This window comes from Sceloporus occidentalis, unplaced genomic scaffold (assembly GCF_023333645.1).
Source record: "Sceloporus occidentalis isolate IW3139 unplaced genomic scaffold, rSceOcc1.0.p SCAF_25, whole genome shotgun sequence".
Classification (NCBI taxonomy): Eukaryota; Metazoa; Chordata; class Lepidosauria; order Squamata; family Phrynosomatidae; genus Sceloporus; species Sceloporus occidentalis.
In genome coordinates this window covers 13,944,809-13,961,642 of record NW_028317005.1, presented here as the reverse complement: position 1 = coordinate 13,961,642, position 16,834 = coordinate 13,944,809, and positions in this window count along the sequence as shown.

Here is a 16,834-nt window from a genome sequence, read left to right as displayed (position 1 = left end):
AATATGGCAATATCAACTTTTTATTAACTTTAAGATATACACAGAAACTGTATAGCCTAAAATGAACTCTTCATATAAAATAATGTCAGGTTTGGAGAGCCAGTGGTACATGGCTAGATATAGATACAGGTGTGGCTACCTAGTTTATGAAGGTGCTGTTCCTATGCCACTCAAAAAGCCTTCTGGCTATCAGATTACTAAAATACACTAAAACACTAAAAAGTTGACATTTACACATTATTTTGGATGACAAAAGTCTCTTCAAAATATATTCATTAAAGGAGATGGCAGAAGAGTTGTGGTTTTAACTTGCTCATTTCACTATACATTACGAAGAACAACGCCAGCTATGTAATGCATAACCTATGTACCTATTTAATTCATAATTCAATGTGTAAGGTGTGTAATCACATTGCTTTAACTATACATTATACAGGGTCATCTAAGTTCTTCCAGCAGCAGAAGTTCACTAGGGTTGGCTGTATGTATAGTGAAGGAGCTTATACACAACTCCCCTCCAGGTTTTAGTGAATAAGCCCCTTTGCCACTGTTCAATCCTTTTATTAAAGGAACACTCAAGCCCTAAAACATCCACAAGTAAAAGGCACATTGGAGTCCATGTTACATGTTTACCATTTACATTTATTTCTCATTTTATCTCCTCCCCTATCTACTTCACCATTGAAGATGAAAGGCATTAGGCTAACATAATATAAATGTGGCTTACAGGCATACAAGTTAAACTCTCAACACTTTCAATGGGATTTCAGCTCGCATATATGGGGTTTTGCTGACATTGCGTGAGCAGCATACTTGAAGGACCACTCCAGCCATGTTGTCATGTCAATTGCATTTTACTGAAAGATTGAAATCGTTACATGCATTTAATTAATGGAGTTAAAAATTTAGACTTTTGTCTCATTTAACTCCGACCACTGGCGTTCTTTGCCATCATGATGTAATACAATGTTGGCATGGGGTTAAAGGAAGGATATTTGTGTCATCTCATGATTATATTCAGAATGTGCTTATTAGTTTGTTGAGGTTCTGAAACTTTTGGAATGCTTTGAATCTTTAAAATGTATTTTCAAATTTGTTTGGCCAATGTTGAGGAAAAAAAACCTCTTAGATGATAACGGTTTGCTTAGACCGGTTGCTCCGATACTTCTTGGGCTGTTCCATTTACTAATGATATTACAGGAGTCTTCCCATCTCATCTAATCTGTTAGTAAAATCCGAAAGTCACTTATGTCGGTCTCCAATGCAAGCCAAATGAGTCTTTCCTGTAATAAGAAGATTCTGCGAATTAGTTTTCGTTTTGCAGAAAATTGCCATTGGGGCAGGCACTTTTATCTAAAAATTTCACTTGTGCATAAGCAAAAAACTCATATTATTTGGTTACATTCCATCAGTATGAGAAATAACATTGTGAAAATTCTATGCATGTTAATGATATATAGAAATCCACCTGCTTTCAGATAAAAATGAGTTTAATTTTCTGTTGCCCACTGCCTGGTTGGCCTTTCATAAATTACTTATGCACAGCTATTATTAAAATAGAGGGAAAGCAAATTAGAAAAACCTCCTATCTCTCCACTGGATTTAGCCAAGGCACGGCTGTGACAGACAGAGTCAGCATTTTGTACAAATTCCGCTCTCTTGAAAAAATTTTGCATCTCTATACATTTCTATACCACTGTTGTAAATGCTCTGACCTGCCTTCTTACCAAATTAATCTAAATCCTTTCTAGTTTGCTATTTTAATGGAATACTCGAGAGTCCCGCTGATATGTATTAATATATATTTATTGGTTCATTTGAATTCTAATATTTTCTACCATGTTCCCAATTCTACTATTCAGCGTTAAAGGGCCAACTTCACACAATTATAAGATTAGTAAAAAGAAAAAAATACATATATACATTTTTTACAGGACTATATGTTTTCATATTTGACTTCCTGATGAAACCACAAATGCTATAGAGTGTTAAGGGCTTCTGCCAGCATGAAATATTTAATTGGATTTGACATGCCATTTTAAGGTTGCTCCTACACTATGTGTGAATAATCCACTTGACCTCTTCGTTCTAAATTTAGGGATTATTTTATTCCCTGAGAACTTCAAGCCCTCAGAGCCTTGAAATGTAGTCTTTTGTTAGAAGAACTGTGGTCAGTTTAAGATGAAATTTCTTTTGATCTATCATCCAAAGAAAATCCTATTACTTAAATGATTAAAGATAAATTATAAAATGATGTCTTTATTAATATTATTGATATATATATATATATATAAATATATACACAACCATTTAAGAATGCTTTAAAAAATAGAAAATGTTAATAGTTTATCATTTAACAAAATGCAAAGTGAGTGAACAGAAGAAAAATCTAAATCAAATAAATATCTGGTATGACCAAGCTTTGTCAAAACAGCATCAATTTGCAGATTGATGTTTGATTCGATGATGTTGAGATCATGGCTATGTGGGGGGGGGAGATACCATCACTAGCAGGACCTTCTTTACACGGAAGAAAGTCCTCAATGCCTTTGGCTGTATGTTTTGGATTGTTGTCATGCTGCAGAACAATTATGGGGTCATTTTTTCATGCCTGCCTTAAATAATTTGGACACAAGTATTGGGACACCTGATCATTACCCCTACATGGACTTTTATGACATTGCATTCTAAATACACAGACATTAATTTGAAGTTGGTCTATAACAGCTTCCACTCTTCTGGGAAGGCTTTCCGCAAGATTGTGGAGTGTTTCTGTGGGAATTTTTGCCTGTTCATTCAGAATGCCTTATACTCAATCTCCATCCCAGTTCATCCTAAAGGTGTTTGATGGGATTGAGGTCAGGACTCTTTACCGGCCAGTCAAGCTCTTCCACACCCAACTCATCCGACCATGTCTTTATGGACTTTGCTTTGTGCACTGGGGCACAGCCATCCTGGAATAGAAAAAAACCTTCCCTAAACTGTTCCCACAAAGTTGGAAGCATAGCATTGTCTAAAATGTCTTGGTATGTTCCTTTCAGCATACCAGGACATTTTGGACAATGCTATGCTATTGCGAGCCAGGCCTTCCTGTCCAACATCAGTGCCTGACCTCACAAATGCTCTATTGGATAAATTGGCAAAAACACATATTAATGTCCATGTATTTAGAATGACAGGTGTCCCAGTACATTTGTCCATATAGTGTATATATACACATTTATTAAGGCATAATTAAAGCTCATTAAAAATCCTATCGTGAACATACGCATTGCTCCGGGTGAATTTTTTTTTTTTGTTTGATTTCTTGTTACTAATTAAAATTTCATAATAAGTACTATTTTAATATTGATAAATATGGTGTTAGTTTTACATATGATTATATGATAATTGTATACATAGGTCATTGGTTGCTAACAGCCATTCGCTTACTAGTTGCTCTCTCCTGGGACTCGACAAGTTGGACAACAGAGGGCAATATTTTCCATTGTTGTGCAAAATAATGGGAAATCACATACATGATTGAGTTTATTTCTGTTTAAAATAAAGCCTCCTGTACAAAACAAACATAAAGTCTGTAAATATGATGTAATGCTGGATATGTTGATGCGTTATGAATAATTACATTATTACCATGTATACATGTGCTGGACTGATTGCCAAAGTACAAAAATATAGATATGTTTTGTCCCAGTTAATGAATCAGACACAATATCTCTTGTTCATTTTCCCATTCCAATCTTTGGATGCATTTCTGTTAAAATCCTTGTGGCATACTTAAATCCTGGATTTAATCCTTTCCAGTATGTATCATCTGGGATACTGCAGAAAACTGCTAATAGTATTCTTTAGAAAAATAGGATTTTTACTGTAATTTTCGAACAGAGATGCCCATCTACTTTGACCATTTGTGATATTCTATTCTTATTTAACACACATGCTTGACATTTCTGAATTCCTTCATTCAGTTAAACTTTACCGCATCCACTGGAAATGTATTAAATGTATCTACTATGCTTTCTGTACGACGATATCTTCTACAGGATGGTAATAATTGTGGATGTTCTCTCTCAGTCTTGTACAATCCTATCAAGTCTGTTTTAATATTATTCTCTATATTAAAAATGCTGCCACGTGAGACTTATTCAGCCGTGAACATTTTGAAGTCCTCACTTGGACATTTTGTTCATAAACCAATTTGCTATAAGCCATAAAAACAAGTAGGTGAGATAACCCATAAGAACACTTCAGTTAACTTATCTAATAGCAGAAAAGTGTCCCTCTGTGACCTCCACAATATCTTATGCATTCAATGATACTTATAATATAGTGAGTAGGTGACAGTTTGATGGAAGACATGCTTCTGAATGAGTAGTTAAGATTTTATATGCTTAAAAACCAGCCTGGATTATTCAAAGTAGACATATTTCACAAGAATAACGTCATACAAAGTTTGTAGGCAGTCCTTCCTTGTTTATACAAAGAGTAAGTTAGAACAACTTTCACAAAGAGCTCAAAGGATAGAAAGGGACACGACTTGCATACAGTCATGATCACTTTCAATACATATAATAAAAAAACTTCTTTAAATGCTGTGCAAATATTTTTTTTTTAATTCTTTAGATTAAGCAACATCAAAAGTTAAGATAAATCATGAAAGGATGTTCGAGATACATACAATAACACGGTTCGGTGTATTACTTAATTTAGAATGCATACATAAGCAGTAGAATTTCTATTATTATTGCTATTATATGTTATGTTGATTACAGAACACTTTAATTAGATGTTATCAATATCTGCTCAATTATATGCTAAATTTGTGGTTTACTTCTTCACAGTATACAAATTGAAGCATGCTGCTGAGCAACTAAATCAATATCACTTCATGTATTATAAAATAGTCTATTTAAACTAATAATATTGTTTTTTTAAATAGTCTATTTAACCCAGCAACATTTTTTTACGTTTATCCATATTTACAGTACACAGACTTTTTCTTGGTCTTAGGAAATCCCAGAGTTCCCACTTTTATTTTTCGGAGGACATTTGTGAGGATCTTATGTATCTTCTGGGCTGTAATCTTGACCTTGGTCCAGCTGGTGTCCTGCCATGACTTTTTTTCCTCCACCTTTATTACAAAAAGAAGTATATGATTTTCTATCACTGTAGAGGTTTTCTGTGTTGTAATTTTGTTCGGCGGTTAACAAAAAAGAAATGTAAAAACTGAAAACAGTAGGTGCCAATTTCATCGAATGGACCTTTGGCCTATGTGTCCAAAAGGTAGACAGCACAACATAATGAGGAATATATGTCACTTTTCATATGCAATAATGTTTTGCTGGATAGAACAGCTTCCGACTGATTTGTCTTGTAATATGTTTTACGTTTTACAGTAAAGAAATTCTTTGACTCATCAGTATGTAGAATTTAGGCAAATCATCTTAACTACCATTTTAACATTCAGCAGATGCTTTGCGAAAACATTACTGGGAAATATATTAAAGTTTCAAGAATCGTAACATTTTAACATACAGAAAACCTCATTCTGTGGACGTTGTAGTCACTGTCTCATTTGTACCAAATTCATAATAATTTCACTTGGTTTCCTCCATCTTCCATCAGAGCTATGTGACCCAATCCATTTATTTTTCAGCAATGATAATTTAATATTTTACAAAAAACTTCTTACATATTATGTTGAAAAAAAGGATGAGTTTGCACAGACGATAGAGAAATAATGATGGTATTCGGTGATCATACAGTTCATTTTCAGGAGAAAATCACAGTTAAAACCCCTTTCAAACGGAATCAGATATTTTATGTATTCTATTGTTATTCTTATGTCTTTCATTGCATGGTCTTGACAAAGCACTCTGTACAATAGCATGCAGCAGCCAGAGAATTGAGAAAGTTTACTCAAGAACCTTGAAATGTGAGAACTGGTATTTTTCTTTTTTTTATTGTACAGCAATTTACATATCGTTTATGCAGAGTGACTTTTGTATTCAGGATACTTCTTTTTGAGTTAATATACTGGCAGTATTGTTTAGCATGTAATGATCAGCTGTATTGCATATTTATTGTTTTTATCTAACACGATTGACATATATATATACACAGTATATGTTTCACTGTTGCTTTCTTGTACCACTATCCAACCACTATAACTGCCTTCTGCTACAGCCAAATATTCCAAATTTTGACTCATCAATTCAGAGCTGCCATTTTTATGATCCTCGGTTCCTGTGTTTTCAGAGGCATGGCTTTTTCACAGCAAATCGTTCACAACGAACGCTTCTGACCAGACCTCTCTGAACAGTAGATAGGAGTCCTAATGTTTTTTACCAATGCTGAGCTGATGGCTCTGCCGGGTATTTTCCAATTGCAAAGGGAAGTAATCATGATGTGTATTTTATGTGCTGCACTAGGTTTCTTTGGCCAACGATTGCATCTTTGGTCCTCAACATTGCTTGTTGGTTTGTGCTTGGACAGAACATCTGAAAACCCTTATCTGTCTTGAAATTTCTCTTGTTGCTGTGCTCAGTCTTACCATGGTGCATACGTTTTGACATTAAATGGTCTTCAGCAACCTTAACTTGTAAGGTTACCTAGTTTAATTCCTAGTTAAATTCCTTCTACACAGCTGTTTCTGTTTCGGTTAATGATTATGTTTCAACCTACATATTATATATATATATATTTTTTTTTTAAGAAAAGTTTCACTTGCCAAGCTTTTTCCAAATAAATAATGCAAAAGATTGTCTGAATTTTCAAATGGTCTAATTACATTCTGAATTATGTCTCCTCCCAATTTTGAAGATCAGTTCATCTATCCCAATTTTGTATATCATTTATTAACATCTAATGCCTCTTTCCTTTTGCAGCTGATATAATAGCTGATGTTTAAGATGTAATTCCGGGATATTTTGATCATTTTTCCAGTTCCTTGCGATCATAATTTTTGCTGCAACATTGGATAGCCAAAATGGATTGGATTTTACTTATTTGGAGACTAATTTATATCTAGTAATATTGTTTCAGGTTTTATTGGAAGTTTCACACTTCCTAACTTTTGGATTATTTATCATATTCCACAAAGATCTGATCGTAATACAGTGCCACCAAAGATTGTATACAATATATGCGCGTTCAGCAAGAAAGGGAATTTCTGAGATCAGGCACTGATGTTGGACGAGAATGTTGGACGAGAATGCCTGGCTCACAATCAGCATAATTAAGTTGTTCAATGGAGTTAAGGCAAGGGCTGTATGCAGGCCTTGCGTTGATCCACACCAATGGGACTTGCTTTGTGCACAGGGGCACAGTCATGCTAGAATAGGAAAGTGTCTTTCCAAAATTGGTTCCACAAAGTTGAAAGTAAACAATTGTCTAAGATCTCTTTACATGCTGTAGAATTAACATTATCCTTCCCTGGAAGTAAGGGGCCCAAACCCTGCACTTTCCATTCTCTTTGTGGCTGAGCTGTTATTACTCCTTGACACCTTCACTTCAAGATAATAGTGCTTACAGTGGGCCAGGGCAGATCTAGCAGGGCAGAAATCTCATGAACTGACTTCTGGCAAATTTGGCACCCTATGACAGTTCCACATCTAAAGTCACTTAAGGGTGACCCATTCAACTGCCAATGTTTCTCTATGGAGATAGCTAAGGGTGTGTCTGAAACACCTAACCTCATTAATTAGTGTCCACCGATGGGTTTATCCAACGCTATTATCATACCCTGCCTTATATAATTTCCAACAACCATTTTTATTATTACCATTTTAATATTTGTTTACAGAACCTATTTTTCTCACTATACATCCACATGCATTAGGCCTGCTAAATATGAAGTATAGAAAAAAAAGCCTAACTGACTCTCAGCTTTGGCTGTTGTATTGTACCGCATTTTATCTGCTCACTGCAGTGCGGCATGGAGGAAACCCACACATCCATTTACGGTACTTGAGTCTGAATTTGCTCTTGCTTTCAACACACTCCTTTCAGCCTTGCAATGAATTTTACTATCTGCATTTCTTGTATATTGAGCTAGTTATAAAGTGCCTTTGACATTACAGAAAGGTCTTGAAGCATGTAATGAGCCCATTCAGTGCAACGTGTACTGCTGTGAAGTTTAGCACATTGAGCTCTTGTAATTTTTTTTAATACTGTGCACACTGCATGTATTTCTGTTGCGATTTTTTTCCAGTCTACGTACCGTTAACTTTTGTTGGTGGTGAGAAGCTGGGTTTGTGTTTTTAAGAAAATGCTTTCTTGTTCATTTTTGTCATTGCTTTTCACTTACAAAAATGATTTAGCTGTTATTATTAAATCTTTAACTGCTTGAGTGGCATAGAACGACCACTTTCCCATTGGAAATACAAACGTACTGTGTATTACAGGGCTGCAATAAAATTATTATGTTTCATATGTTGTCACATGGTAGAATGACCAGGTGGTCACCCTCAGGACTCTGGGAATGTTTCTTCTTTGTTTTTAAAGGTAAATGTTTTAGCCTGGTCCTTTGGCCATAAGGCTGGTACTGCTGAAAGCCCAAGTTGCTATGGAGCCACCCGATACAATCTGGGATCCTGACATTTTTTATTTTTATCACTAGCCCCATCCAATTGGCTGGCCAGTAGCCAGTCCTCATTCACCTTGAAGACACCAGGGGTCCCCCTATTTGAAAGGTGATAACTGATAACACTGATAACATTTCTTTACTTCTATGGAAGCACTGTACATCTGGCTTAAAATGGGTAATAATGAAGAATTGTTTATAAGTATCACTGGTATTTTATCAAAAGGGGGTATTATGGTGTTATAAAAAAATAAACTTCCTTCTTGCTTGCTGAATAGTAAATCGGGTTATATGAGGATTTATAGGGAAGCCTTCTCATTGGGATCCATAGCCAGATAAATACTTTGCTTATTTAATTCAAGCAGTTGTTTTTAAATTGGCTAAAGAGTTAAAGGCAGCTTGGCAGACATGCAACCAACATCTAGATCTATTTTAGTAACTCAAACCATATCCCCACAACTGTGTAAAGTACTTTAATAGAAACAACTTCCTAAGCCTAACAATATTTGTTACTCAGCGTGCATCAGATTTCACTGGTCACAGAGCTGGTCTCAGTTCCACTTATCTTCCTTTCACCTGTCATGGGAATGATGTCACAGGATGCCAACAAGCATTCTATACATTCCCAAAAATATATATTCTTGTACTTTCTGGAAAATTGTCTCCCCAGGGACTGCGGAACATCTGCTAAGATTACAGAATAGCCCTTGCCATTTTGTAATCTATAGTTACCCTAATATTCAAGTGTTTTAAAATATATAAAGTAATTTTACAATTATTATTGACAAACATGAGCATTGGTATATAGCTATTTGTATTTACGACTATTAGATAGTATATAGTAATTGTGAGGTCACACAGGGCCGGCCCTACAATGGAGCAGAGTTGGGCAATTGCTCCAGGCGGCACTTTTGAAGGGGCAGCACTTTGCCGCCCCACGCCCTTTTTCTTTTTTTAAAGCGGAAGAAAGAGAGGGCGCCGAGTGGTTTTTGCTTACCAAGTTGTCAGTACCCGCTCGGCGCCCCTCTCTCTCCTCTGCGAGCCCTCTAGCTCGGTCTCGGTGCCGGCTTGTAATGCTGAGCGCCGGAAGATGACGTCATTTCCGGCACTCAGCATTACAAGCCGGCACCGAGACCGAGCAGGGAGACTCGCCGCAGGACTGCTGAAAGGTAAGTACAAAGAGAGGGGGGGGAGTAAGTGTAGATAATAAGGAGGGAGAGTAAGGGTAGATAACGGGGGGGCGGCAGAAGAATGGTAGATAACGGGGGGCGGCAGAGGAACGGTAGATAATGGGGGGGGGCATTTTAAACTTCGCCCCAGGCGGCATTATGTCTTGGGCCGGCCCTGACTGGTCACAGTTCTGGCCGAGAGCAATAGGAGATACAGTCTAACAATATTACACTGATTTGGAGAATGAAGGTCAACTGCAAACTGTTTTGAATATGAACAAAACTATTATCTAAGATAAATATGCCACAAATTAACGTTTTCTCAGAGGTTTGTTGATTTAAATGACATTAAACAAATATGTCTCATTACCATTGCATGGATGTTACAATGTTTTAATGACTAAATCCTGCATGGGTATTCACAGGACTCTGAAAACCTTCTGTACCTTGTTTGTTGGGATTCTATATTGCTTTTAATGTCATTGTTCAAACAAGGAACATATTCTTCAAGTGAAAACATGTTGAAAAGGCTGTTATATCTATTTGATAATGGATTTTACTCAATTGTCATGTACTTCACTCTGCCTAGACAGGAGTATGTTAGCAAAAGGGAGAAAACATGCTTTTATGTATCTGGAACAAAGGAAAAATAACAGCAAATTTAAAGTAATTTGCCTTTGTGCAAATAATACTAATTTAATCCTCTGTTTTCTGGTTCAGAACAGTGTTTAAAAACTTTAATGGCTTTTTTGTGATGTGTGTAACTGGGAGGATGCAATGGGAGATCAAAATTATATGAAGGAAAAGTTTATTTTCTCACTTTTTTTTCTGCATCTGCAGCCAATTCTATCCAATACACATCTTGATGTTTGTTTGCAGTACTAACCACTTTTACTTCTCTACACCATACTGATCTCAATTTGTGAATAGACTTTTAGCTTTAGGTGTTTCCAAAGATGAACATATTATATGGTTGTTATTTCCCATGAATATTTAAGGTTCATTCATTTTATAATGTGTTGATGAGCCTTGTGGATAAAAAGCTGGTGTGGATGATGGCCAAGTGCTCATCAAAATCATTGGTTAACGCACATAATTAGGCATTACTTTCCACGATGGGATGTAAAAGAGTTTTTGATCAGGGTCCCTGTCTTTTAAGGAATGATCCCTGTTTTATGTGTATATCATTTGATTTTCCACTTTTCTGCACCTCTCCTCCTCCCATTGTGTTTTGAGTATATCCAATCTGAAAGGCAACGAAGCTCGACTGAGCCAAAGAGATCGGAGCAGCCCGTCCAAGTGAAATAGAGAGCTATTAAGATATTAAGTAAGAAAGAAATATAAATAAAATGAAATAAAAAATGATATGGCCAGATAAATATTTGGTGGATAATCTTTGTATCGATTTAGGTGTACTATAAAAATGGGAATTACAGTTTTTAGTGGACTAAATGTTGAGTATTGTATTAAGTGGTTATGATAAATTAAAAAAATCATTAAAAAAAACCAGATTTTACTTGCATTGAAAAGTATATATTTTATATAACAATGTATAGTACGATAGAATATGTAATGTGTCAAGGTCTATGAATAATATTTTTTTAAATCCCTAGCTATTAGGAAAATTTTAAATTACATTAAAAATTAGATGAGCATAAAATTTTGAATTTGAATTTTATCTCTGCCCACATAATGCCCTCAGTTTAAGGAGCACAATCCTGTGCCCATTATTTGAGTTCACTATTTTGAGAGACCCAGATGTACAAATTATATTGAACAGCTTTTAATATAGTTGGATTTAACTGTATTACATAGGTAGAAATTTAAAGCCACAATACATACTTTTCTCTACTATATAAGCAGCAGGTCAAAGCATTTGATTTTCGTCAACGGTTTTAGAAGGGAATAGAATTTTCTCTGGATTTCTCATATATGACGTAACTCTTGATAGATTCATTTGAATGATTTTTCATTCCAGGCAAATACCTAGTTACTTCAGAGTTTAATGTCTAAATGATAAACAATACTTAGAAAAATACTTGACAAAAATGACTCTGCAACAAGGTTCATGATGCAGTTTATTCATTTTAATATGTAACTTAGTTGTACAGCTTAATTAAAACACGTTTTATATTACCCATATTTGATTGTATATGTACAAAAGAGAAAGGATAAAAATTGCATATCTTTTGTATGAAGCCTTTATAAGACATTTTTAATAAAAGAAAGTTAAATTATTGATATATGTTGGTATTAAAATCTGGGCCTTCTTTTTTTTTAATTACTGTGCATTTATAGTGACAGCAGTGACTGCAGTGTTTTTGGATACACTAGAATAAATAACACAATTTCACATAAGTACATAACAAATAGTTACTGGGGATGAGTTTTACAGTAACCTTATTGTGCTAAACTAAACACTGTTGACTAAATTGATTGCATGGTGTTCTAATTTAGAACAATAACATTACATTTCTATATGTTAAAGTCGAATTATAGTCTCATACCATAACTAGCTCAAAAAGTAGTGCCAAGCATGTTTAACGACTGGATTTTATTATTTAGTAAGCAACAATTTTGACTGTTGAAGACATTTGCTTGTTTTGAAAAGATTGCATTAATTACAGATTACCCCATATTTTAAATGTATCCTCAAAATAAGGCAGTAAATGTAATTTTATGCTGGAAAAATATAGTAAATAATAAAACACGTATTACCTTCATTGATTATACATACTTGCAAAACTATTATTACATATATATATATATATATTCATCTCAAAAGTGTTCTGGCACCATCTACTGGATATAAGCATTCATGCCCATTGCCTCATGTAGTTTTCAATAACCACATATTTATTTTTTTATAAAAAAGATATATGTTAATTATCATCCTGCTGTTTTTTCTTTATTATTTGTTTTCCCAGTGCCCGTACTTAGTGTATTAGGATTTTCATGTATTTCTTTAGCCAGATCACAAATCCTTTAATTCACTGTATATTGACCTTCGCTTTCATATAAATTAACGTATCCTTGCTAAATCATGACATCAACTCCTAGCAATGGAACTTAAAAGTAGGGGCATAACTAAAGTATTTGGCACCTGGGGAAGATAGTACATTTGGCTCCCCCTGTACCCTCCACACTTTTAAATGTAAAACCACCCACACTCTCACTCTCTCTCTGAATGTCTTCCTTACCTTCTCCACTAACTGCTTCTGTGTCCCTGTCTCCTTTTTTGCAGCCTCTTCTTCTTTCCCCCTGGTATCCGTTCCGATGACCAGGTCTCGCAGAGCTTTTCCTCAAAAGGGAGCAGCCTTCACACACACTCTCGAAAAGGGGAGAGACTGTCCACTCGGCAAGGTCAACAGAGTCAACAGAGATGGTCAACAGAGATGGAGAAGTGGACGAAGAAAGAAGACTTTGAAGATTTGAAGAGGCAAGAGAAGAAGCAGTGCTGCGGCAAATGAGAAGGGGACACAGAAGTAGGGAGACATTGAGAAAGAGGGAATTACCAGGAGACTTGAGACCTCTGCGTGCCAGTGTGGCACCTCTTTGATGACTACGTCACTGCCTAATAGCTTTCAAGGGGCACCAATTTCCATTGGTGTTGGCATTTGAGCATCTTAGCTTAAGGTTTCTGTTTGAAACACTGATGTGATCATGTCTAAGACTTCTAATTGGTACTTTTGCTACCGGTATGTTATGGTTAATATCCCTGCTTGAATGCAGGTGACTCAGTTAATGAACCGGTATAAGAGCCACTTGGTTACCATGTTTGATGATTCTCTACATAGAATCTGCACGATGGACCATTAAAGGGTTAAAAGCTAAAACCGTCTTGGAGCCAGCTCATCCAGAAAGTTCCCAGGTATGCTCACTACTGGACACAAATACCCTTATGAAATATTCCTGGCTGGTTAGCGTATTCTTGTTGGTTAGACTTGCGGATTCGTTTTCGTACGAATGTGTTTTCGTGCCAAATTGTACCGTTTCATCTTTTAATCCAAATAATGAACCAACGAATGCAACGTTGGACGAAAGAAATGAAAAACCAATGTGCGCAATACCAAAATCTTTGTCCGTTCCGTCACCCAAGAGGAGGAGAATCTCTCCATTTTGCCTGCACTAAAAGGCGGGACATTGAGTGAGCTTATCTTAATTTGTCCAATCAGCTCATTCCTGTCACATCATGCTGAGGGGGCTTGTCGAATGGCTGTGCTGCATCTTTCAAAGAAAAAAAGAATAGTAATGAAGAGAGCCTATATAAGAGCAGAGAAGGCAGGGGATCCGTTCATTTCACTGTGCTGCATCTGAGCATTTTACAGCGTGAGATTCTTCTATGTGAGACTTGGTGAGCCTTAGCCTGCCATTTCTCACAGTGTCTAAGACTCTCTATAAAGTTTTGATTTAATTAAGATCATTAACTGAATTAAATTAAGATTATTTAAGCAGTCCACTACTATCCTTAACCTTAACCCTATAACTCTAAGCTAATTTTGGCCATATTTCATCCATCTGTTGGTCTTAAATTCCCTATTCAACTTCTTCTGTGTTTATTTCTTGTTTCCATGGCAATTGGACGAACGAGTGGGATTTCTGAAAGTCGGACTAGTTTTGTCCAATACAAAGAAAATTGTTCCCCTGAAAACAAACAAAAAAACAAACACACATTTTCCGCCGGCACCCAAGCATAATATACACTGCTCAAAATAATAAAGGGAACACTAAGATTACACATCCTAGATCTGAATGAATGAACTAATCGTATGACATACTTCCGTCTTTACATAGTTGAATGTGCTGACAACAAAATCACACAAAAATCCTCAATGGAAATCAAATTTATCAACCCATGGAGGTCTGGATATGGAGTCACACTCAAAATCAAAATGGAAAACCACACTACAGGCTGATCCAACTTTGATGCAATGTCCTTAAAACAAGTCACAATGAGGCTCAGTAGTGTGTGTGGCCTCCACGTGCCCGTATGACCTCCCTACAACACCTGGGCATGCTCCTGATGAGGTTGCGGATGGTCTCCTGAGGGATGTCCTCCCAGACCTGGACTAAAGCATCCGCCAACTCCTGGACAGTCTGTGGTGTTGGTGGATGGAGCGGTGGATGGAGCGAAACATGATGTCCCAGATGTGCTCAATTGGATTCAGGTCTGGGGAACAGGCGGGCCAGTCCATAGCATCAATGCCTTCCTCTTGCAGGAACTGTTGACACACTCCAGCCACATGAGGTCTAGCATTGTCATGCATTAGGAGGACCCCAGGGCCAACCGCACCATCATATGGTCTCGCAAGGGGTCTGAGGATCTCATCTCGGTACCTAATGGCAGTCAGGCTACCTCTGGCAAGCACATGGAGGGCTGTGTGGCCCCCCAAAGAAATGCCACCCAACACCATTACTGACCCACCGCCAAACCGGTCATGCTGGAAGATGTTGCAGGCAGCAACACGGTGTCTCCAGACTCTGTCACATGTGCTCAGTGTGAACCTGCTTTCATCTGTGAAGAGCACAGGGCGCCAGTGGCGAATATGCCAATCCTGGTGTTCTCTGGCAAATGATAACATCCTGCACGGTGTTGGGCTGTAAGCACAACCCCCACCTGTGGACGTCGGGCCCTCATACCACCCTCATGGAGTCTGTTTCTCACTGTTTGAGTGGACACATGCACATTTGTGGCCTGCTGGAGGTCATTTTGCAGGGCTCTGGCAGTGCTCCTCCTTGCACAAAGGCGGAGGTAGCGGTCCTGCTGCTGGGTTGTTGCCCTCCTACTGCCTCCTCCACGTCTCCTGATGTACTGGCCTGTCTCCTAGTAGTGCCTCCATGCTCTGGACACTACGCTGACAGACACAGCAAACCTTCTTGCCACAGCTCGCATTGATGTGCCATCCTGGATGAGCTGCACTACCTGAGCCACTTGTGTGGGTTGTAGACTCCGTCTCATGCTACCACTAGAGTGAAAGCACCGCCAGCATTCAAAAGTGACCAAAACATCAGCCAGGAAGCATAGGAACTGAGAAGTGGTCTGTGGTCATCACCTGCAGAACCACTCCTTTATTGGGGGTGTCTTGCTAATTGCCTATAATTTCCACTTGTTGTCTGTTCCATTTGCACAACAGCATGTGAAATTGATTGTCCATCAGTGTTGCTTCCTGAGCGGACAGTGTGATTTCACAGATGTGTGATTGACTTCGAGTTACATTGTGTTATTTAAGTGTTCCCTTTATTATTTTGAGCAGTATATATATATATATATATATATATAATCCCAATGGTATGTGAAAGTATTATCTTAAAAGTATATTATGCTTATGTGTTCTGCAATGTTTTTGGTTTTGGTACCTAGTCAAAATTAAATGCTGTCAGCATTCCTCTGTTAGTGCACTCTGGTGCAAATGGTAAGATTTCGACATAATATAGAAGCCCAAAACACATTCACTGGACAACACTCAATGGGCACGAGCCAGGCCTGTCCATCAGGCGTTCTCCAAAAGAAACCTAGCCCTGTGAGCGCCATGTATTAGACAAGATTAAAATACTGTATATTCAGGCTTTATCTATATTAAAGGGAATATCAAGTCCCTAAAATCAGTTGTTGCTGCATGCATTCTTTACTTACGGGTACATTACATTTATTTATAAAGCGCCGGCAGATTCCGCAGCGCTGTTACAGTCAGAAGAACAATTTAGAAACACATACAATAACACACACAATAACAAACTGGTGCAAAGGAGAAAAGGGCCCTGCTCTTGCGAGCTTACAATATACTCTGGTGAAAATAAGACTTATGTCCCCTACCTGTATCTACTGAAACGTCCAGGAAATGCAATCGGGAAGCGTACTTAAGTACATTTTCTGCATGCAGCACTTCCACTGAATAGATGCCAGCAGCATCAACCGGTTACGTTTACGTTGATCAAACCTTGTTAAACATCAATGTATCTACCCAGAGGAGCTGACTGCTATATGGGTATTCGTACCAATATACACAGGTCCTTATTGCCCCAGGGATTTTTTTTTCTTACTACTGGACATAGAACAAACATCTGATATTCCCCGTTAGCA